Genomic DNA, 24,784 nt, shown 5'->3' with positions numbered 1-24,784 from the left:
AAATGAAAAGTACATGTTCTGTTATGCAAAAATCATCTGCATTATCATCTATTTAATTGAAACCATTGTATTCCTGTGCAGTATATTTCAATTTATGTAGAAGAAAGACTGGTTTGAATTATACACATTTACTGTTAGGATGCAAAACCTGGAACAATTGGGGACTCCAGGACTGAAATTGTGAGATTAGCACACAACTCTTTACAACAGTTGAGAAACTCATTGTGAGAGTGCTGGTTCTATAAGCTTGATACATGCTGGTGTTGCTTTTGTGTAGATTGAGAGTTCTATTGATTCGGTAGAAATACACAGCAGGGGTATGTTATTATGTAGGTTATCTCATCAGTTAGCCAATATAGGAATGTAGAAGATCTTAACTTGAGTATTTGAGAAAGCAGAGTAGTAGCCTCATTTGAAAGAATTGTCTTCAGCTTGATCTCAAAGACTCTCTCTGATCAGAGACTGTATCAAAGAATTTGCCTACCTTTTGTGTGTGTTACAAGTAAAAGATCAGCTCTGACAGAGGTGGGATAGTTATTTGAGGTGTCAGGGTCAAGCTGCCTGAGAATACAAATAAAACAAATATGCTTGTATGATTGTAATTAGAGAGGGTGATAACAGATTCTACAGTTTATATTAATCACTTTTACCTTGTGAATTGAAGTACTATTCAAATATAAGAATTAAGACTGTTTTCAATGTGATTTCAAATCATCCAAGATTCTTAGTTTGAAATGTGTGTTTTAAATTTATGGAAGATTAGATTTGTCTTCATTCTTTTGTGGTACAGATTTGCGAGTTCTCTGTGTGAAAACTACTACTTTATAAAATAATATCAAAAGCACACTTTTTCGAGTACAATGACAATGCACCTGTTTTTCTGATCAACATTTGCTCAACATAAAGAGATCTACAAGATTTCCTGTATGGCAGTCATGAAAGTTATAACCTCTTATAAGCATCACATCTTGAGATTAATAAACACTCCTGGTTTCAGCATCTGGAGTGCGAGTTCCGTTTTGCATAGGATGACCTTGGTTGAAGCACTGAAATAGAAGTGTGTGTGTTACTGAATTTATATCTTGCCATTAATACCAGCTACAAGGAAATAATATGCCTCACTGTTTTCTGCTTTCTTACTTTATCAATATTACTTTACAGCTTTATTCATACAGGAGATATACAAAAGAGCATGCTTACCTCTGTTGTTCTCAATGCTGTTTCTTTTGAGATAATAAAGAATAATGCTCTGAAATATTTCCTCATACAGTTCTTTTTGTTCTAGGGCCAAATTCAATAGCTGCCCATGTCAGCTGAATGATTCATACTGAATTCATTGAGTGCCTAACCTTTATTAACCTTTAACCAACATGAGATAGGTAGTCACCACAAGTAACCTATTGCAGTAGACAGCTGGCACAAGGTAGTGTACTGATAACTTCTCATTATCGTATGTGTTGGGTTTCTGAGTTCATATGCTTCCACACTGGGTCTTCTGGATGTTTCCTTTTGAATGCAATTCATCTTCATCAGTTCTGTACTGAGAGAACAGAAACTACACACAAATTCTATAGCCAGCAATATTTTTATTGTTGTTCAGAAAAGACTCCTAAGGGCATGGCTATTTTATTTTTTTAGGGACATACTGTGTGTTTTCACTGTTATGAATGATGACTTTGCTATACAAGTGGAAAAATTGTAACTGTCATATATTTTTATGGATTGCCCAAGTTTTTTGATTTATTGTATCACTGCCTTTCAAACTGTCCTGGAAAAGGACAGAGGTGATATCCATTCTATGTGTCCAGTGTTTCTTAGCTGGTATTCACAAAATCTTCGGAGTAGTTATAATCGATCCATGGTCCTCCAAAACTACCTGACCTACAGACACCAACATTAAGGAAATAATAAGCTGTGAGCAACGACTTATTTTCTTCTACTTTTAGATTTCATTTTTCTTCTTAAATTTTCTGAGACAATAAACAACATACGAGGCAACATGTTATCTGAGAGCCAAAGGTAGGGGAGCTTTAGAATTTGCATCCCGATGATATAAAAATAATACTCTGAAGAGCCAGAATTGACCCTAGTTTAGGTCACATGCTGGAATTACACACAGAAAAATAAAGTAATGCAAAAATATTAAATGTGTTCTCACTGACATAATGATGAGCAAAAACCAGCATGACATAAATAGATGTTGTGAGATACAAGGCCTGATTATTTCTCAGTCAAGTTTTTCTTCACATAGTTTGTACCCAGTGAGTGTCTTCTGATTCATAACATGACTTAGAGATTCCCATCTGTTGAATTCAAGTATTCCACATGGTAAGTTTAATAAAATAGCTGAGTATTACACTTCAGAACCTAGTCACATAATAAAGCCACATAATTGTGGATTTTGAGACCATCTGTATTGTGAATACAGCAACAAGTCATTCACATCATTTACCATACAATAACAGTCAGGGAGCTATTTTAGGAGCAATGGTCCTTACATTGCAGACATCTAGCAAGAAACTACAAAATACAATTTATTTACTTCAGTGCTTCACAAAGATTAACTTCATCCTTGGGAGGCTAATAACCCTAGACTCCCTTAATAGTCCATGGAAAGAAATAAGCTCTTTCAGTTGTTTCTGAGCAGAACTCTAACTTGAAGCTTGTGGACCATTTGGGAAGAATACCAAAGAGAATAAGAAGACATTTCAAAACAATGATCTGCTTGTAAAGATTGTCGGAATTACACGTCAGGAAGATGAAACAGGAGCACGAGCATTTTAAAATACATGACAAACCACTGCAAAGGCTGTTCTTCATGTAGACAGAAAATAAGATAAAGCAATAATGCAGCAAGGAAGATTTATATTAGACAGTAGGAAAAATCTTCCAGAATACAGGTAAGGAAGTACATGGAAAGAATTCCTCTGAATAGATTGCAAAGTCTCTGTCATTGGTAGGCTTTAAGACCAGGTGAGACAGACATTTGTCAGAAATACCATAAATAAAACAGATTCTACCTCCAGAAAAGAGTAGACTTCCGGCAGTTTCTTAAAGTCCTATGATTTGAGGGCTTTCTCAAGAGTGGCCTATTTTATGGGGTGGTTTAGCAAGATTTGTTTCTTTAAACAAAAATCAACTTTTGTAACCAATTTTTCTTTTAGCATGCAGGAATATCCATGAGAAATTTTTCAAGATGCTGTGTTTGTGTTCCTGCCCATAAGAAATCATCAGTCCATCGATTCTGTGCTCAAATTCTTGCCTATGAGTAGCACTTCATACATAATACACTTGACACTATATAATCTTACAATACACATGCATATTAAAGCATTTGATGTTATTACCTTCAGTATTGCTGTAGCTCTCTTCTCCTGAGAGGTGTGATTCCATGGTGATTCTCTTTTTACGATGGTAATCCAGTTTACTAATGAAGTGTTCTGAACTATGAGTTAAGTGGTTACAGTTCAAGAGGATATGTTAGCATGTTCACCATTTAGGTGCAAACTATAATAAATAGGAAAAAAAAAAATTCAAATGAGAAGGTATGTGACTATTTTCACATTTTTAATTTATATGGACAGCATTATTTTCTTCAATCTGCAATTTTTTGAAATTAATTTATTCAGTATTTTTCCTCCATCTTGAAATACAAAAATATTTAGAATTGAGATCTTACATTGTAATTTCTTAATGTTCAAATTAAACCTATAATTTTTGCAAGTAATTGAATTATGATGTATACATAAGATTGAATTTTTGGTTTAATTAGGCTTTTAATCATGAAGCCACCAAATGTATTGCCGAGTAACACTTTCTCAGTAGGTACAAACCCAGTAGTTTTCTGTCAAACACTACTTTTGTCCATTTAAAATTACATTCCTTCAACTCTCCCAGGCATTTTAATATAAGTATTATACCAAATTTTATCTGGGTAAAAAAAAAAAAAAAAGAAAGGATTATAACCATCACCAGGTTTGTTGAACTAGCGCAGTATTAAATAGGAAAATATTAAAATGGTTACATACTTGCTCTCTGCTGATATGACTCTACAATCACATACTCAAGTTATTAATATTGCATTTAAAGGAAAGCTCATGAATTCACTACAAGTATACAAATGTGAATGCAACTGTAGGCATTTTAGCTTATGTTAGCTTCCTACAATAGTAGTCTAAGATCATCTCAATCTTGCTTCATCATATTTTAAATCATACTTATCAAAATTGTATATGTGTTAAGAAGCATGATGCCCTATTCCTTTTTATTTTATTTATTTTCTTTCTATAAATTATGAAGAGCAGTTAATTTCCATGCCCCTCCCCATAATTACAAAAGGTACAATTTAAAGAGCCTGCACATCCCCAGTCTTAGCTGAGGTGTTCGTCTGCCATTGGAAGTGCACATCAGTTATACATCGTATAGTTCCTGAAAAACAAACATACAAACAAACAAAACCAAAACAAACATAAACCAAAATGAAACATAATACCACCCTCAAAAAAAAAAAAAAAAAAAAAAAAAATTGAAACCGCAACCAACCTAAAAAAAAAGGCTTGGATAATTATGTGGTGAAACCATTTACTAGAAAAACCTATATTTGCTTAATAGTAGTTGGGGACCCAGCAAATGAGAATGGTAAATTATTGTCATGCAAAACATAAGCAATTTGCATCATGCCCAATAGCACAGGGGACATAAATCAGCAATAGTATGGACAAGAGAGCATAGACTTCTATAGCATTGTGTGAAGGAACTGCAGACCACCTTCATTGTTGTTCTGCTCAGCATTTCTCTTTGTTTTGTTCTGTGGATATACTTTACTAACTGAATTCAGGCCACAGTGTGTAAATCCGTAAAGTGTTGCAGAGTTTTATATTTAAAAAAAATCCTTAGTCCGTTGAAAATTTGCCTGTAAACACTCTATTTCTGGGCATTTTTCAGAGTAGAATGGTAGTGCCAGTTCTTTCAGGTTACATGTTCATATGCCTGAAAGTGTTTTTTTTCTTAAAAGTCCAGAATGACGGGAATATTTTTATTACAAAAATAAATAACTGTCTAGTACTTGTGATCTGGGGGAGAAACCTGGAAACTGAAAGTTATCTTAAGAACTGCAAGAAAACAGAAGGCATAGCTAACCAACCAAATATGATTTTTTTTTTTTTTAGTAAGCTAGCATGAATTTTGTTCCTTGACTCAAGATTTTGAATGTTTGAGATTGGCAGTGCTTCAAGTGCCTAGTCTTCTTGAGAAAAATTTTCTTTCAGCTAGTACATGAACCATGAAATTGCTGAAATCAAATGAAGTTTCAGGATTGTACATAGAGCACAGGCAGTTTTTCTTTGTTTACAGCAGTAGATAAAACAATGCGTCAGATGAGCTAAGTCAAGGAGAAACATTTCTCCAGAGATACGGGGTTTTTTTTGTCTCTTGAATTGAATCAATGAACCAAATTCTTCACTGTTATAAACTGTAGCAGATTACAGTTTTAATAAAGGATTGGTAGCATGCAGTCTGTGCATCTTCCATTTACATTCCTTTGTTCACTGTCCTGTAATTCCAGCCAGGATTCTCTCAGAATTAAGTTTACCACTGATATATATGATTCTCTTGAGAAAGCAAATTTTGGATTACTGAGGAGTTTAGAAATGATGTTGGACTATGTAGTGCAGCAAAGGACGAAAATTTCATTTGCATGCACTTCTTAAAAGGAAACAATTAAGGGGGTTGGGGAAAAAAGTGTTTGGAATTGTTTTGGGATAGAATTATGTATGTGATGGAAAAGCTAAGTTGTTGTCTTTAGCAGAAAGATATGGACAGTCTTTCTGAAGAATTAACTGATATTAAGAGATGTCTCTACCAGGAATAATTATGTCTTGTAAATGACGATATTGCTAATCCCCATAAACAATAACAATCCACAGTAGGTGCTATAATAGTAACAATAAGTATGTAAAAAGAGTATTAAAATTACAATTATTAGATTTTTTTTTTTCCTAGAACTCTACCTGTTGTGGAAACTCACGCTAATTAAATCTTTACAGGTTAGAAGGTATTTTTTAAACAACTTAATTAAATGACTGTGGTAGTTAAGCAATAATAATTATCTAGGTCATACTTTTCGCTTTCTTTTGTCCTTCATGTCCTACATAAGAGTCAGTTTCTTAAAGCCTACAATCGTTTTGAAGAGAGGCAATAGGTAATATACTCAGAACACATGCCAGGAGCATTTTTCTTTGGGGGAACCTGCAGAAGAAAATTGAGACTTTTTTTTTTTTAAAAAAAAAAAAAAATGAACTCACTAGAATTTGTATGGCAATCAGGAAACGTTTTGATGAGTGTAGGGAGATGTCTTCTTAAAAAAGAAAAGGCATCCGTTAGGTTTGGGCACTAATACCATACACTGAGAAGACCCAAAAGATAGTTACATAGAATAGAGCACATTCACTTACGTATTAATTAACATTATAAATAAGGAGCAAGGATTTTCACGTGTGTTAAATTTTATTTTGCACATAGTAAGTAATTTCACTGAGTTAAAAAAAGTGTATTTCATTCTATATACAAGTCTTTTTAGAGCCAGCTTCTAACTGCAAGTGCTACAGTATAATCTCAGGTGTCTGTACGGGAATGAACATAATGTGGCGAAAAAAAGAACATGATTTTTGTGGTTGATTTTCCTTTAAAGGTAAAAAAAAAAAGAAAACAAAAAAAGCAGGTGTTTTTGACAGGTGTTCTGAGATATGGAACATTCAAAGCTGTCCCAGTAGTATAGAATTTGTGGGCCAAGCACAGATGATGCACAGTAAATACAATCTAATTTTACACCTGTGGAGTTTATTGCATGTGTCTCATCATATCTGATTTAGCTGGAGTACCTACTCATTTGACTTCCTACTTGATATCCTGTTTCTTGCAAGTCATTCTTCATTATAATTTTTAAGGTTGTCAAAATGGACTATCTCACTGCCATTATCTTGGGCTTGAAGCTGGCATGGTGAGAGGGTAACAGAGAGAGTAGGACTTCAGCAGAATTTTTCATGTATGATGCTGCTCAGTGTCACTTGATGTAAAACTGCTGTAAAACTTCTAACATAAGATTACAGTTCTGGTGGCATGCAAAGTTCGTTGATCTTAGTTTTGTTTTCATCCTTTATATTACTTTCTGTTAGGACAAACAGTATAAAAGTGGTAAGTAATGAAAGCCACTTGAGTTTTACACTGGGTTCAAATTATAAAGCAGAATCATGTGAAAAGTGATGTTTGGAAGAATAAATCTAATATTTTGGGGCAAAAATTCCAAACCAAATATTTTCTAGCCAAGGATCAAATATTTTAATGCAGAAACATGTGCTAGTACCTCAAAAGATCTGCAATGCAGATTCCTTATGCTCCTTTATGTAACCTGACCTTCCTAACTAGATTTTCATCTGCAGGAACCTTTCTTCCACTGTAGAAATGACAGACAGTTATATCACAAAAAATTCTATTTTCTGTGGAAAATAGCCCACATTTGTGTGGAAAATCTTCAATGGTTTCATTTGTTCATGCTAGCTCAGGTTATTGGTTTCTCACTTCTGTCTGTGTTTGACCTATAGAAAAGTCTGGCACAAATCCATAAGCAGGTAGGACATGCATGACATAGGAACAGATGACATTAAAGGATACCAGCGTATTTGAGAAGCTGTCATAGTTTCTATTTTATATGGAGTTTGAAGTCAATTTTAAAGATATCATGTAAAGAGATTGTCTGTGGTGGTTTATGTACTCCCATGAGAAGTACCAGTGTCTTGTTTAAGAAAAATAGGACATAACTTTTCTTATTCTTCTTTTGCTATGGATCGGGAAATAAATAAATTAATTAATTAATTAAACATCATCGGATAAATTATAACATTGCATTAGTGAGATAGGCAAAACTAGGGAAAAAACTTTAAACAGCATCAAAGCCATTAACTAAGACAAATATTTTGTTTCAATCTTAAATGTGAAAGTCAGATGCACTGCTGGATTCTAATAAGTGGATTTTCTATTTAGTCAGTTGTTTCCCTTCACAATATTCAGCCACCTAGTGACTGATTTGTGCCAGGTGGCATTTCTCCAAATACGTGATATTTCCATGTCTCTGTTCACAGCTGTCTGGAGACAGACAGATAAAAATACACCAGCATATCATATTCTACTTGTGGATAGATGAGAATGCATATGAGACTGAGATTGAGACTAATTTAATATCAGCCCAAAAATGTAGCATATATTATTTTAGGGTAAATGAAATTGGTATTAAAAAGCTAGAGAAAAGCTAAGATATCATGTCAAATCTGTTTGGAAAAGGAAAATGTACAAACCAGAAGGATGGATTGTTGCCAAATTAAAAAAATCTCTGTCTCATAAAAATGTAAAATAAAAAATGCTGTTAACCTCCCTTATAATCAGTGTTCATAACAGTTTATTCTGAACTTTGATTAACTATTGCATTACAGTCAGCTGCTCGAAGTAAAAAAAAAAAAAACACTAGATGACTGCCAGATCGACAGAGCTCTCTTGCTTTTTTTGAATCCAAGAACCCAGAAATTTTCTGTAGTCCCTATCAGTTTGGAGCTTCAAAGATAGGTATCCCAAACAGAACTACAAAAAGGCAAAGATATCAAGGTTTCCTCTTTCCTTCTCTATTCTGAAGACTCCAATTCAGAAACTTGATATAGGGCATACCTGGCCACCGTGAATCTTCATCAAAGAAAGGGACTTTGTGCTCAGAGAGAAAGACTCTTACAAGACGAACGCTTGGAGATGATCTCCTTACCAACTGGGAAGGAATGTTTTCATTCTGTTTTCTAATGATGTTGCAAAGTCTCTGAAAGGGAAGACAAAATATATTAACTACTATGCAGACAAGATGTCCCAGAAAAAATGTATAAGAAAATCTATTTATAAAAATTTGCCTTTTATGTGAATTTATCCAACAATAAAAGGATTAGAAAAATTAACTGTAAATACGGGGTTTTTTAAACAGTTTTGCATCTGAGTAGTTTTTGTAATACTGAATATTTTTGCTTTCCAAATTGTGAAAGCTACTTCTTCTCACTGAAGATTTTATGGCAGGAAAAGAACAAAAGAGCAATGCATAGCATACTTAATCTGTAGTTGATACCTTGGATTTTTGTGTGTATTAATACTCTAGGACCAGACTGTCCTAGAGTATTAGCATGTTCAAGACATAGAAAGGTATTCATTAAGAACACCTTACTCTCACTCCTTATGCTGTTTTAGACTCCCTTTCCAGTATCTGTGAAGGAAATCTGAAATCAGCTTTTGTTGGTATTCCCCAATTAGCAAAATATAGTTACCTGGTATTTTTTAGAAAAGTTCATGGGATTGGCAAACCCTGCTGTTTAAAGGTTGTGGAAGTTACACCATTAGGGGATTTTTTTTTAGTTTTTCTGTATCCAAAGTTTTGTAGCAGTTTTGATCTTCAAGTCAATGCATCGTGTTCTTCTTTGAGACCACTACTTACATCCTATTGCTATGTAAGTGCAGCCACCGGAAAAAAAGTATATTTTTAAGGAAATAATACTGAGATTACAAGCAAAATCAAAAGAATGAAAAGCAACAAAAGGAATTTCATTTGAATCTAGAATCAAGAATATTTGACCTTATCCAGTGTTTAATTGGTTGGTTCTTCAGGTCTTTAAAATTGTCGATTACTTACCCTGGTTAGTGGAGCTATTTTACAGCAACTATGTACCTTTGCATTGATCAGGGCTGTTTGTTTGGTCATGGTGACACTGTAATGGATAGTTCAATTGGAAGAATTTACTTGAGCACTGTTACCTTTTAATAAGTAGACGCATGTTCACAGTGTGGTGCAAATATTCAGTCCTGTTCCAGCATTGAAAGTTGCTGAAGCAATAACATTAGAAACAACTTATAAAGCAGTGTTATCAAACTGGAAAGATTAAAGTTGAAGTAAAAAGGACTTACAGACTGAAACTTGATAGAGTTCAACAAAGATATGTCAATACTTTTGCTTAGTTTTCAGTTTATCTTTAAACTTCTGGTCACTGCTTCTATGTGGAAGTATAGCTGTTGGAAGACAGACTTATCCATACAGGTGTGTACCTGCACAAGCATGAATGTTTCCTGTGAGTAGAATTATGATAAAGTCATTATATATATACATGTCCCTCTGCTTTATGTAGTCTTCAATAAAGAAGGAATATTTTTTCCTTCCTTTTTCTAATTAATTTTAATTCTAGTTCTTATTCTAGTTTTAATTTCATCTTTGCTGAAATTCAGGACTTCAGTTAAAGGTGGATGATTGCCAGGCACTGACAGTAGACATTTAGCAGCTCGAGATACTTTGCACAAAAGAACTGAGATGATTATTACTTATCATTTTATTCATTTTATTTACTGCATTAAATTTCAGTATATTTCTTTAGCTTCCATGAAATGTAATAATTTAAATTAAAAGCTTTATAGATTACTTAGCTTAAGTCAGTGTTACCTTCAGAGTATGTCTTTTTATTGTTTTCATTAAAAGGAATTCCTCTACTTATTAAAACTCCACTTTCAGGAGGAGTCCAGTAACATCACAGCCAAGAACAGAAATCCTAAAAAGAACTCATTGTCTAAATTGTATGTCCTTGTTTTATTATACAAATCATTCAGCAAAACATTTCCGTTATAATTAAACAGGCAGTTGACTTCCGTATGCTGGTATGCAAATCTGATGCCTTCAGCTGAGGAGATATTTATTGTTGCAATGGATAAAATAAACACATAACTGTTGACATGACATATTTAGGACAAAAGAAGCATACATACAGTATTTAAAAGAAAAATTGCGTGCTGAATATTTCTGGGTTTGAGACACTGTACAATTTGTTCACATAAATCCTTTGCAGACTTTCTTTTTCAGTTATGAATTCAGAGCATACCCTACAGCACATTCTCATGCAAGAGCAACTAATTGAGGGAATTCTTTGTATTATTTATAGACTTTACATTAGCTTAAAATTCCACATATTTCACAAACAGTTTCTCCAGGATGGAGGAACAAAACCTTGATCTAGATTTTCCAGTTAGATTCAGTTAAATTCATGTAACCTTACTACTTCTCAGCTTATGTAGCAACACTGGTTTTCTCTACAGGAAATGTTTTTCTCAGCTGAGAGAACATGTTGCATCTTTTAAGGGAATTATTTTCACTGGAAACATAGCAGGACAGCAATTAGAGCAAAGAATGTGTATAATGGAGTATGGATTGCAAAGCATATGAGACAAGAGTACAGGAACCTTTAAAGACAGCTGATTAGTCAAGACTGTTTTGTAGATTTTAGCTTCATGCTATAATTGGTGTTCACAGCACGATTGAGTAGATTTACCTGGAAAAATTCTGCCATCTAAGGTAAAAAATTATTTACAACAAAGAGTCTAATTGTCTGTATATTTGTATATGAAGGAAGCAAACAAGAGATTTGTATGTGCCTTTTTTCCACTGTAAAACTATGTTTTAACTGTGAAATCTGAGTATCTGAACAGTGAAAAGCTTATTTCCTTAATGCAAGTAATCAGTATAGTAAGCTTTTGTCCTACAAGAGTAATTTTACTTACCAGATATACCTTTTTGTTTTGGAGAACATTTTTCTTCTAGGTGACCTTTCAAACAATCATCTGTAAGCAGACGTGTAATGAATCATCTTCTGTTTTCATTTTTCAGATCCACTAGGTATTTGTGACAGGGTAGTTCATTGCAGTCGTTTATTTTGGAAGTTCCTTTCGACTTATTTTCTAATGAAAGACATTGTTTTCCTTGCTTAAAAAAAAAAAAACAAAAAAAAAACCCACAAGTGTTTCTGGAAGTCTTGAGAGAAGAGAGAAATGTAAGCAGTAATTCCAAGGAGTGGATAAAATGTGACATAGACCGGGATATTATTTATGGCAGTAACATTTAATCTAGGAAATACATTTAAAATACAAATACCGGCCAAAATCTTGAGGAGGACGTGGAGTGGGGTGGAAAAAAGAGTTCTTACGCTAAGCCCAAGGTTGTTTTTATTAACTGAATGTTTTTAATAGTTTGCTCACATATATAACTCCAGACAATCAGAATTGCATTTTTTTAATTATTATCAGAAAATTATGCAAATTACAATAAAATTTGTGTATATTTGATTGATTTTGTTACAGAGACTCCCTATACAATAAATATGTCTTGGACTATGTCAGGACAATGAGATCGACTGGGTCTGTCACAACTGTGTGAGACAGCTCAGTCTCCAGAGTGAAAACCATCTCAGATGCAGTCTCACTCAGGCACTGTTTATTCTTCTCGTTGTTGTTTTGGTTTGGTTTGGGGGTTTTGTTGTTGTTGTTGCTGTTTGGGGGTTTTGCTGTGTTTTTTGTTTGTTTGTTTGTGTTTTGTTTTGTTTTGTTTTGTTTTGTTTTGTTTTGTTTTGTTTTGTTTCTAATCTACTGACAGTGAGCCACTGAAATAACTGAGAGGTTAGCTTTAGTGGGTTTGCTTTCTGGGCTATTTGACTGGATTATCTAAAATAAAAGGGAAAAAAATAATCCCAAACTAAAGTGATCTCTGTTGGAGACTATATATGGCTAGACATGAAATAACATCTGTTTTCAATAATACTCATTTCTCTTGTATAAATAATATCATCAAGTGATTTATAAAAGCTAATTAACTGAAGATTTTGCGTAACAAAGTGCTTATATGTCAGTGATGGAGAAACGAAACTACTGCTTGAAACTATTCCTTCACTAATCAAAATTCTGAATGAAACAAACAAAAATGCAAAGCCAGAATTTCTTTGAATAATGATGATTGAGATCTAGAATTTAAACCCAGATAACTACATTTAGATAAATTATATTACAATTTAGATTTTTTTTCTGTAAAGTTAATTTGAATGAGCCCCAGATTATGCAGAACTTCACCACATTATTGGAGGCTATCTTCTGAAAATCCACAAAATTATTTTTCACTCTGAAGTTATATTAGAGTCACAGTCTCTTTCTAATCAGTTTATTTAGGAACACTCTATTTAGCAGTTGTTGTTCTGCAAAACTTTTATAATTTCTACAATTTGATTTACTTTCCTTTCCTGTGTTTAGCATGCTCATTAAGGAGAGGGAAAAATATTTTATTTTGTGTTCATTTTGTCCCGAATTACACAATTCTAGTTTAATGCTGCAACAAAAACCTGTTTCTTTATTTTTAGTTTTTAATCATGTAAATGATGGTTTATAGTTGATATTTTGTTATTGGTTTAAGTTGTGAAATAGATTTAGCAGTATTTGCTTATGCTTACCACCTAATTAAAAATCTGCATCAGAATTTTGAATATTTTTCTTTATAATGGACTGTCTTTAAGAACTTATCTTTAAATAGCGTTCCTTATAATTTAACATTTATAATCTGTTTTTGTTTTTTTTTTTTTTCTGAATAACATGTATGTTAAGAGGCGAAGTTTCGGCAGAGGAAATTATATATGAAAAATTTAGCATCAAGTATCTGAAAAACTGAATATACTCCAGATGGTTAGTTTTAAAATTTGTTCCAAAATAACTTGCCAAGCAAACATTTCATTTCCTATATTTATTACTAGACTTTGCAATAAAAATATCATGTGATTAAGTGGAAAAAAATTTAGTGAAACATATTCATTGGCAATTAAAACCAGGGATTCTGATATTATTTACACTACTAGCCTTGAAATAAAGTTAGTGGTCCTCTTACCGGTTCAAGTTCAATATCAGGTTTTGGGTGGGAATAGATTGTAACTCTGAGATTGTAACTACCTGAGAACTTCTTTTTTCTTTAAAACACTGTTTCACCAATGCTTCAAGGGGGACAAACAAGGAAAGGGGCCAGCTGCAGCTTTCTTCACATAGCAGGGAGCAGGGAAAGTGTCACCCTCATTCTTTATTGATTATGTAACACTTCTTCAATACATTTCCAAAAGTTTCTAAATGCAATTGATGAATAGAATACGAAGATTTGTATCATGTTGCTCTGAAAGGTGCAAGTATTTCAAACTTTTTCATTATAGATTGCCATGAGCATTGCTTTCCATGTGTCTATTTTACGTATCTAATTTGGGCTTAGAGAATCTAAAGGAGCACCTCACAAGTCTTTCTGATGAACACTTATAGTATGTGGTACTATTACATTTTTTTCTCTTCTTCTGTGAACACATAAAGCTCATCTGGATAAAAGAGGACTTCTGTAAACTTACTCAGGCCTAGTGGAAATTCTTTGAGGAGATCCTGTGGATTCAACAAAAGATTGTGTACATACAAGAGCTATATAAGACTGACCCTCATGACTACACTACCAATAATTCAAATCATATATAAATTTGCATTGGGTCATAGTAAAAGATACAGCTGTTATTCCTGTGTAGTGATGGATGGTCTTACATAATGTCAAAAACTGATATTGATTCATTAAGGTGCTGCTACTTTCAAAACAAACAACCTTCACCTTGCCTTCAAAATCAAGGAGGGAGGGAACAGTTTGTCTTTCTTGGAGTAGCTAGATATTTCAAAAGCTCATTCCCAGATACTTGTTATATTCACAAACTATTTGCGTTAGCCGTTTGCATGATTTACAGCAGAAAGGATTCAGTCTACATGAGAAACCATTGTCTGGAATAAAAAGTACAGTGGTGGTATGCACAGCATAGAAGATAACCTGAGTTCAGCAGAGTCCAAGAAGGTGTGGTGCAAGTTAAGTTACGTATGCTTTACCTATAAATATTTTACATCCCTTTGTGAAGTGTACATGACATGGTGCACACTATAAATCTTAAATATTTGTATTTCTCTTCCAGCTTTGAGGAGAAATATGGTGTTCGTATTAATTGGTTATCTTTGGTTTAGGCTTTTCAGTGTGGTAAATGGATATGTGCCCAACTACCTGAAAGTAATTTGGGTTGTCAGTGAACCACAGTGACTGCTAGTTTGCAGATAATTTCTAGTCTTCTTGGGTTTGTCACATATCTTTCACAGTACCTATTTACCATCTGAATAGAGAGCCAGCACTCTGAAACAGAAATAAATGTATGCAGCTTTAATATGAGAATGTTTCTGTGAGGGACTTTTGTTACATTGTGCCACACATAAACCAACCTGGACTTCTGCAATGACATAAATTACAGACAGGTCTTCTCAAGCAAGCAACAATTAAAGTGCTGCTGGAAGCCAAAGAGCATAATTAATAAGCAGATGACTTCGAGGTTGCACAAAATTTTCTCATGTTGGAATGATGTTTGTGTTAGCTTAGCTCATTCTCTCCAGGACACCTGAAAGTATATTTGTGATAGAACAAGCAACATACCCCTGCAGATGCAACAGCAGAAGGCTTTGTTGCTTTATGATTCTGGTCCAAAGTTACCTTATGCTTCTTAGTTTCCACGAAATCCAGGGTAAACCTTTTATTTACAAATAGGGAACACTTGCCAGAACGGAATAAAAAAGCAGCTGATTAATCAGCATGCAGCTTTCATCTTCAAGGGCCTAGTTGCCTGGACCTGTTTAATATTTAGAAGATTAGCCTTGGTGAGAGAAATGTTGTGTGGAAATGTCTTTGATAGCTCTGTGATTAAGTCTGTCATGCTTTGGAAAAGGGATAGCACTGGGTTTGAGCAAGTCTGCCTGATAGAACAGAGAACGTTCATGACTGGGGAAAAAATTACCTCGTTATTGTTCTGTACTGCTGCCCTTTGAAGCCAAATGAGAGGAAAGCTTGCTTGGGTACTTCAGCTGATAAAATCTGCTTTCTGGAATGTGACCAAGTCTCAGCATATATCATCTACGAGAAATAAGGCAGACAAAGGATTGTATTCCTAAATAGGCTTGGAATATCTTGGCAACTGCTAAGAAAACACAAATAAATACCCTGCTAGTTCGACCCTTAAATTATGCAGCTGTTCATTACTAGAATTATATATCTCATGCTGCCCTTTGGAAGTAAGGTATGGTGCACAGAGCTGGAACAATTACTGAATTATAGCACAATAAGAAAGACCTCCTGAAGTGTCACATGCATGTAGAGGAAGATAAGAAAGGCCAGCTTAAGTTCTTGGCATTTTAAAGAAGGCAATCAAGAAACCTTTTGAATTATTTGGTTTTCTTTCCCTGCAGTTCATCTACATTTTTATGCAAGTCTGACAAAGCATCCCATTCATGTGTCAGCACTCTTGTCTCTGGATGCATTAGTGTTTATTACAGGCTGAATTTGCAGATGCTACCATTTGAAAATGGTAATAGAGCCAGTTGTGTGGCCTTAATATTTATATAATTACTAATGATTTCATGCTTCCCTCCCCAGTGCTTCTGAAATAAAAACAACTACATTAGCATGGTCAAGCATAACAGTGTTCAATACAATCCTGTAAGCTTAAATTGTTTTGCCATAATAGGCTTTGAATTTCATTCTGAAGTAAAATATGTTGTGTTAATCAGCTTACTGTTAATGAATGATTTGAGTGACACATTTGGCACATTTTTGCACATTTAGCTATGATCTGATTTTTTTTTTATTAATCACACATATAATGTACACTCTGAAGAGTGTTCTGGAGTGTCTTGAATGTTTTGTATTTGTATTTTTCATCTCCCAAAAGCCAGGATTATAGTCAGCAAATTAGCGTAATAAAACATTTTTTTTTCATTCCTTATAGTTAGATTTTCAGATACTGTTTCTCTTCCTGCATTTGGTTTGTACTGAGAATATCCATAATCATACCCACTAGTTGGATGAAGCATAAGTCATACAATATTTCTAGTTAAGATATTACTTATCCAGAAATAAAACACATTGTTAAATAGTAAGAATGACACTCTCCCAATATATGCAGTATGATAGTGTTCAATATGCCTGCATCTTAAATGCCTTCTCATATAGGCAAGACTAGACACAGGTAATTTTAAAATACATCAGATTCTCTATTTTATTTCATTCATCAGGAGTAGGAGATTTCAGTTATTTCTATGTTTCGAAATTTAAGAAATAATTACTAAATATAGGTAGACTAGGAGAGCATTTAAGGATGTATATTTTGTTGTTTATCTGTTGCTTTTTATTCTAATATTTTGTCCAGAGTTTTGAAGGTGGTGGATTCAGATAATTCCCTGTAAATTGGGATCAAATCCTAAGTAAACATCCTGTAAAAGTATACGAAGAAACTATTAAGGAAGGCAAATGTTTTATAACCTGTCCTCCTGTTGTGTAAATATTACATGACCTAAGAAAAAGTAAAAGCAAAGCAAAACCTTTTTATTGCAAAGATGAAAAAAGGAATGGCTTGACTCAGAGAATATAGCTAACAGGGTCTATATGCCTAGAGTTTGGGAACCATGTGTGAACAGGGAGAGCTCTGATAGGCTTAAAGTGCCTAAGAAACATCATCCCCATTGTCACAGCTGAAAAACACTTACTACTTTTATATCAGATGCTCTGAAACTATGTTCACAGAGGAGATTTGCCAGGTCTTCTAAGGATTGTGGAGGGGACTGTTCTTTTGTCTTTTGTCTTATATTCCATTTGCTTCACTCTACTCTAAGCTTGTATCACTGCTAGTTTCAATAAAATCTCTGTCATGTAGACTTGGCAGAAGACACTTTTGCTGCTTTCTTAGTGACCCAAGAATAGGACTCTTAAAGTTGGGGGAAATAATTAAGAAAGTGACTAATGCTTGTCGCCGACTACTTGAACAAGCATCTAATCACTGCTCAAGTAGTAAAGTGCTTACATTACAAGGGAAGTTGTAACTGTGTTCTGCAATGACAGTTCATAAATCTTTTAAAGACAAAATATTTATTTAAAAAGTCATCAAGATATCTGTCTGTCTCCTACTCCATTTTCAAAACTTAAGCACACCTTAATCAGAAGCAAACAAAGCCATATAAAAAGCCATAATCAAGAGAGTAACTGTAGTTCTCTCTTTGTCAAAACCATGGTGTGATGGAGGAGCCCTAGCATGGAGCTCATGTACAGGCTTCTGGTCTCAGGGCCACATGCTCATGATGCAAGTTACACATGGACACTGCTATGCCTGCACCGCTCCTGTTCTGACTGGTGTGGCACTGTGAGTGGACTTGCTGTTTATTATTAGCTCATATTACTTGTTTGTCATTGATGCATAAGGTCAACAGAAGGGGAACTTCAGGACAAGCAAGTGGGTTTTGAAAAATTTTTGCAGAATGAGAGAGTTCCTGAGGGAAAGCAAGAGATGAAGGGTAGTGTGTTGAATGGAGGAAAGCAGAGACTTCTTAGTCCCCTGATGAATTTACAAATAGCATAGGCATTGTTTTAAAAGTAGAAAATGTATGTTATAAGGATGTTGCCAATACAGATATGAATGATCCTTGCAGTTGTAAATGAAAGCCATTACTAGGACACTCTCTTAGATTGCTCACTGAAAATTAAACTGGGAAAGCTTGCTTTTGCACTAAGAGTTTTAAAAGCCTGTCTGATGGAAGCTATAAAAAAAAAAAATAAAATAAAAACTACACTTATCCATGTTTCTGGCCATGTGTTTTAGCTGGTTTAGGAATATGTTTGATCTCCCGGAAATGTTGTTTTTAGATAAGAGAATTGCCAAATTGAAGCAAGGTAGTTCCACATGCCTTTCAATTGGCAATGTTACTAGCTTTAAAGATTCAGAGCTCTGGTTTTGATCTTTCAGGATATGGTTTGCATAATGTGATTTGAAATGTCTAGATATTTGAACTTGGTCTCTCAAATTTCTCCATCTCTTTAATCTATAAGAATTCTCTACTTGCTATATTTTATTTAGGTTGATACTTTATTATAACAAGTAAAATGATGTGTAGATGCTTTGTAAATGCTTTGAGAAAAATACAATAATTATACTAAAACACAATAGCTCATAAAGTCATCAGGTTTTGTTTCTTTTCCTGGCAGTTGTCTGATGAGCAATAGTATATGTTGCAAATGCATAGTTACAAACAATCTGACCTCATTTCATTGATTTTTATGTGGCTGAGATCAAACAGTATTGGATTATTCTTATGTGTGTCTTACAGAAACAGATATTTGGGGAGATGCCCCCTAACTTTAGTAGTGCTACAACAGTTGGTACAGCTGAGGATCTGGCTTATGACTTCTGTGAGCTGTTCTGCCTTGAGAAGGAGAAAAAAAAAATAAAGATTTACGTTCATTTTGTGATTCTTTGTTCTTATGGAAACTGAAGAGACCTTTTTTTCTATGAGATGAATTTCAGCTTTTCATATCTCTTGAGAATGAATTTCAAGCACTATGGGAGAACAAAAGAGCATTTCTAACTAGGAAGAGCATTTCAGCCCAGACATAGAAAACATGACACCCCCCCACAGGTCTGGCTTGCTAGAGAGGTATATTAGTCTGTCATCTCTAGCACAGTTGTCTCAGTACTTCTTTTGAGTCATGTGAGAAAACCCAAAGTCGGGCCTGTGAGCTGCAGATAACTTTTCCTGAGATCAAACAGAGAAAAGAATGTCTATTTTGGCTTTAAACATCGGATTGTAAATATAGGGCTGTTGTTCTTATTATTGACAAGTACTTCTTTGTATCTATTTCTCTGCATTCTCCAAATTCTATCATCAGCCATTAGTTCTAGACAATGTAACAGGAGATTTTTTTATTTTCAGCAACTTTGAATGCTTGCCTTCTCTTTATGACTGCTGCTGCTGTTAAAATATTTATATCCTTGAGTTTAAATAAATAAGACCTCTATGTTTCTCTAAATCAATGTGGTTAAAAAACCCTTTCTCCCAGGGAATTCTGGATGAATGCCAACTTAGCCTTACAACAAAAAGGCACTTTCTTGCTGGAGATTTATAAGCTCTGGCTGAAATAAGAGGATGATTCTGACAGCAATCCTAGGGTAAATTAGGAGTAATTCAGCTGAAGTAAATCGGTGTTGGTGTAAATGAGATCAAAATCAGTCTTTGCATATATGAAACATATCACAAGAGTCACAGTATAACACTAGAAATGTGTTGTAATGAATTTTTCACTAAAGATTTGAACACTGGCAAACATTTCCCTGATATCTGTCTTAAAAGAGGACAAAGAAAATGTAAAAGGATATATCAGTAGGCAATGAACACAGAGGATTCTTTTGTTGATGCAGCAATTGTTTACTTGAATCATGAGAAAAATGGGAGAGCTTGTCAGAAAAGAGAAAAAAAAATCCCGTGTGAATTTCTTTATTCAGGAGGGAGGGATACCCCCTCTTTTGAAAACATCACTGTTTTTGTTATGATTAATCATAGCATGCTTTACACGAAACCGTCCTTCAATGGTGCTTTGCTTCAGGGAGATGTCAAATGTTCCGCTCTGAAAAGAAATCAGTTTGTGAGTTTTGCTGTCCTTCTTGGCTTCCTCATTTAACAGTCCAGAAGAGGCTTAAGTACTTATAGGGCATCTATTGCCATGATATTAGAGAGCCATGTAATTTGCAACTCACTGCATTGTCCTTTAAGGTATGGAAATTCTATTATCCTCATTTTACAGATGAACAGTAAAGACACAGAGAAACTAAATGACATAGCTAAGGTCACACACATTTTATTTGATTCAGTAGGTATTTTGAAAGATCTGTCTTCAGTTGCTTCAGCTCTAGAAGCTAAGAATCCCACATATACATCTGATCTGGGCACTTTGTGTAATTTAGTAGTCAGCAGGGAAAAGTAGACGCTTTCAGGACCCAATTCATCTCACCGTAAAGTAAAACCTAACGGAATTCAGGTGAATCACATTGTAAAAGAGCCTATTTAAAGAATCAGGGTGATTAGCTGAAAGGTATTCTTCAACTACAAATGCCAGTATTTCATCAGATCGTTCCTACTTCTAGTACCTTCTTTTACTAGATGAGATTTTTCAGAAGTGGGTGAATGCTGGACAACATTCATACTGAATAATCCCACCTTCTTGCTAAGAATTCTTATCCTTAATGCTGCATATATACTCTGTAAGGAGTTATAAATCCTTTTATCTATTTGTATTAGAAATAATGCATTGTGATTATAGTGTCTTAATATTTTATTACAGTGCAAACTTCTATTGTACATCAGCTGCCATGACTGTAGTCAGACACTAAGAAATGAAATGTAAGAGCATAAACTTCCACTAATAAGCACAATAAAAATACATCTACTGTTTTTCTTGTGTAATTTTTCTTAATATAGCAAGGGCTTTAGTAATCTGTTATCATAGACACTTTGTCACCAGATTTACTTTCATGACAACACTATCTCTGATTTTACAAAGTCATTTTATGTCTCTATTTGTTTACCCCTGCTCTTTACCTTTTTCTCTCTCTGATTTAATTCTCCTAAATTAAACAAGTCAAAATCTCCTACTTTTCCCTAATAAGAAAGACTCTTGTCTTTTTTTTTTTTTTTCTTTCTTTAGTTCTTTTCATAAGATAACTTGGTCTTTACTGATGGTACTTCCCAGTTCTGTGTCAGCAGGAGATTGTATCAGCCTTTCACAAATATTTACATCAAGGTTATTACTGAAAATATTATTCAGGAATAGTTCTGATATTGAATTTTGCGGAACCTCTCTCCAGCCTCACACTTCTGCTTTCAGCACCATATATTCGTTCCTCACTTCAGCCTACAGGTTCTATTAGCATACATTATAGCTAAACTAAAATAATTTCCTCTATGGCACTTCATCATATACTTTACTGAAGTCCAAAGAGATGAGATTTACTCAATTTCCTTTACTTCTTAAAATGAAGTAATCTACCATGGTAATCTCACATTGTCTACCATTCTTAATATATATGTCGCAAATCTTTCCATTTATCAGTTATCATTGTTTTATATTTTCCTTTTTAATTCTATTTAATTAATTCAGATCAATTCTTATAGATTTGTAGTAACTTGTGCTCACTTTTCTTTCCTCTAAGATTGGCTGTATATTTATGACATCCCAGTCAGGTAGTACACATCTCATACTTCACATAGCTGTAAAATTGGTTGGTGTTGAATTGTGCCTGTTTGTCTGTAGTAAATGACTCCCCAGTAAACAGCAGGTATCAGACAAAAGCACATCAAGTATGGACAGGAAAGCTTAGGTGATATGCAACAGAGTTAGTATGACGTTTAATCAAGTATTTTTAGTTTGTTTTGTAACTGCTGCAGGCCATGCTGAGGTGGGCATTTGTGCAGACAAATGTTGCGGTCTCAATCAGTTTTGTCATCAAGGAGATCTTACTACCTCCATCTTTTACCTGTAAAATAGTAGGACTCTGAATGTTTACTTGGTAAACTAACATAGACCCAGAGAATACACTGTCAATGCACAGCCATTAGGACAATGAATGTCCTTCTGGAAAAAGAGTGCTGTGGAAGGAATGTGCAAGCCAGTGGTGAACAAATTACCAAGATGTTTATGTCACTTCCATGTTCTTTGACAACACAGGTATAGAAACTGACAAAGTGTGAAGTTCCTTTGAAAGTCAGACTACTGAGAAGTTGCAGTGATTACCTAAGACTGTGAAATAGATTAATTAACAAAGAAAAAAAATGCAGTGCCTAATAAAGAGTTTCATATTCAAGGTGTCTGCCAGGTGTTTTCTGCTTTCAGTGCTACTTTCCTCCTCACAGCAGGGAATAACATTTTCCATTTTAATCGGGAATACTGCTATCACTTAATATCTGAATGCGGAAAAAAAAATGCAATTTTGAGTTGTTGACCATTCTTCAGTTTTGTTGGCCTCACTGGTCTACAGCTATATCTTTGGTCACAGAATTGCAGAACGTTTGGAATTGAAAGGCACCTCTGGAGATCATCTGGTCCAACCCACCTGGTAAAGCAGGTTCACCTAGAGCAGATTGCACAGGAATGTGTCCGGGCGGGTTTTGAATGTATCCAGGGAAGGAGACTTCAAAACTTCTCCGGGCAGCCTGTTCTACTGCTTAGTCACCCTCAAAGTAAAAAAGTTTCTGCTCATATTCAGATGGAATCTCCTATGTTTCAGTCTGTGCCTATTACCCCTCATTCTACCGTTCAGCACCTCTGAAAAGAGTCTGGTCCCATCCTCTTGACACCCACCTTTGAGGTATTTATAAGCATTGATAAGATCCTCTCTCAGCCTTCTCTTCTTCATGCTGAATAGACCCAGCTCTCTCAGTCTTTTCTCATAACAAAAATGCCTCAGACCCCTAATTATCTTTGTAGCCTTCCACTGGACTCTCTCCAGTAATTCCTTGTCCTTCTTAAAATGGGAAGCCCAGAACTGAACACAGTACTCCAGATGTGGCCTCACCAGGACAGAATAGAGGGGCAAGATAGCCTCTCTCAGCCTGCTGGTCATACTTTTCCTAATGCACCCCAGCATACCGTCGGCCTTCTTGACCACAAGGGCACATTGTTGACTCTTTGGCAATCTGTTGTGAACCAGAACTCCCAGGTCTTTCTCCACAATTCTGCTTTCCAGAAGGTCAGCCCCTAACCTGTACTGGTGCATGGGGTTATTTCTCCCTAGGTGAAGGACCTTACACTTCCCCTTGTTGAATTTCATCAGGTTTTTCTCTGTCCAGTCCTCTTCCATTCCAGGTCTCATTGAATGGCAGCACAGCCTTCTGGTGTATCAGCCCTTCCTCCCAGTTTAGTGTTATCAGCAAACTTGCTAAGGGTACACTGTCCCTTCCTCCAGGTCATTGATGAACAGGTTGAACAGGAGTGGGCTTAATATTGACCCCTGGGGAACCCCACTAACTACAGGCCTCCAGCTAGAATCTGCACCATTGATCACAATCCTGTGAGCTCTGCCTTACAGCTGCAGTTCATGACCCGTTTCACTGTGCACTCATCCAACCCACACTTCCTGAGCTTACCTATGAGCATGTAGTGATACATAGTGTCAAAAGTCTTGCTGAAGCCAAGGTAGAGAGCATTCACTGCTTTCTCATCTATCCACCGTGTCATACCATCATAGAAGGCTGGAAGGTTGTTCCCTTAGTACTGCAGAAATCCTTACTTCTGTGGTGGCAGAGATCTGCAACACTGTGAAACTGAATACTGTCCCTGGTATTTTGATGAAATTCCCTTTTATCTTTGTGTCACAATGCAGAAAAAATGAAAATTTTCTCTGGAGAAACTATCCCGAAACTGTTCAGCATATGTTTTGAGACCATCTGAAAGCCTTGATAGAGTAAGGGCTCTGTTCTGCCCAGATGGAAACCACTCACAAATAATGGAGCTCAGGAAAAATTAATTACTTAAATGGGCTTAATTTTGTAAGTAAAAAAGTCAGCAGTTTAATATAACAATCAGTTTTAAAGAAGTAATCAATTGTATAAGGGACGGTTTCCTAAATTGTGAGTGCACATTAAGAGATCAAAGTGATAAAGTGTCATGACAAAGCCAAGGGTGGGACATAGCTTCAGACTCAAATACTAAATTTAGATATCTACAATGAAAATGTGTGCGTAAGAGTTCGGTGCTTTAACTTATCCTTATGGCTAATGGAGATCTAGTATGAAACAGCTAATATAGTGATCTGTTCAGATACATTTCTGTACATTCTGTTTGGTGAACTACTATATTGTATTGACAAAACCAACAGGATTAACAGGATCTATGTTAGTTAAAATGAGAGATCAGAAAATACGTATATCTATGGTTCCCATGTAAATATATACATTTTAGATATCTAAATTTTGAATCTGAATCTGAATCTCAGTCCTATACTTGTCTCCTCTGTAGCACTTTGTCACCTTGATCCTTGAAGTTGTATAT

The 24,784-nt window shown here is 35.0% G+C and overlaps 1 protein-coding gene and 1 long non-coding RNA gene across 5 annotated transcripts in view; one reads left to right on the top strand and one right to left on the bottom strand.

Moving 5' to 3' along the window:
- The window catches only part of PCDH9 (protocadherin 9), a 678,879-nt gene that overhangs the window by 638,213 nt on the left and 15,882 nt on the right, over positions 1–24,784 (top strand). The window lies entirely within an intron of this gene.
- On the bottom strand, positions 1,613–11,769 carry LOC139827535 (uncharacterized). Its single transcript, XR_011738219.1, has 4 exons — positions 11,617–11,769; positions 8,713–8,854; positions 3,348–3,507; positions 1,613–1,881 (listed from the first exon to the last, which is right to left on the bottom strand). It is a non-coding gene; the product is annotated as an uncharacterized lncRNA (long non-coding RNA).

The sequence above is a fragment of the Patagioenas fasciata genome, chromosome 1, assembly GCF_037038585.1.
Source record: "Patagioenas fasciata isolate bPatFas1 chromosome 1, bPatFas1.hap1, whole genome shotgun sequence".
Taxonomy (NCBI): Eukaryota; Metazoa; Chordata; class Aves; order Columbiformes; family Columbidae; genus Patagioenas; species Patagioenas fasciata.
This window is presented reverse-complemented; position numbering and strand designations above follow the sequence as displayed.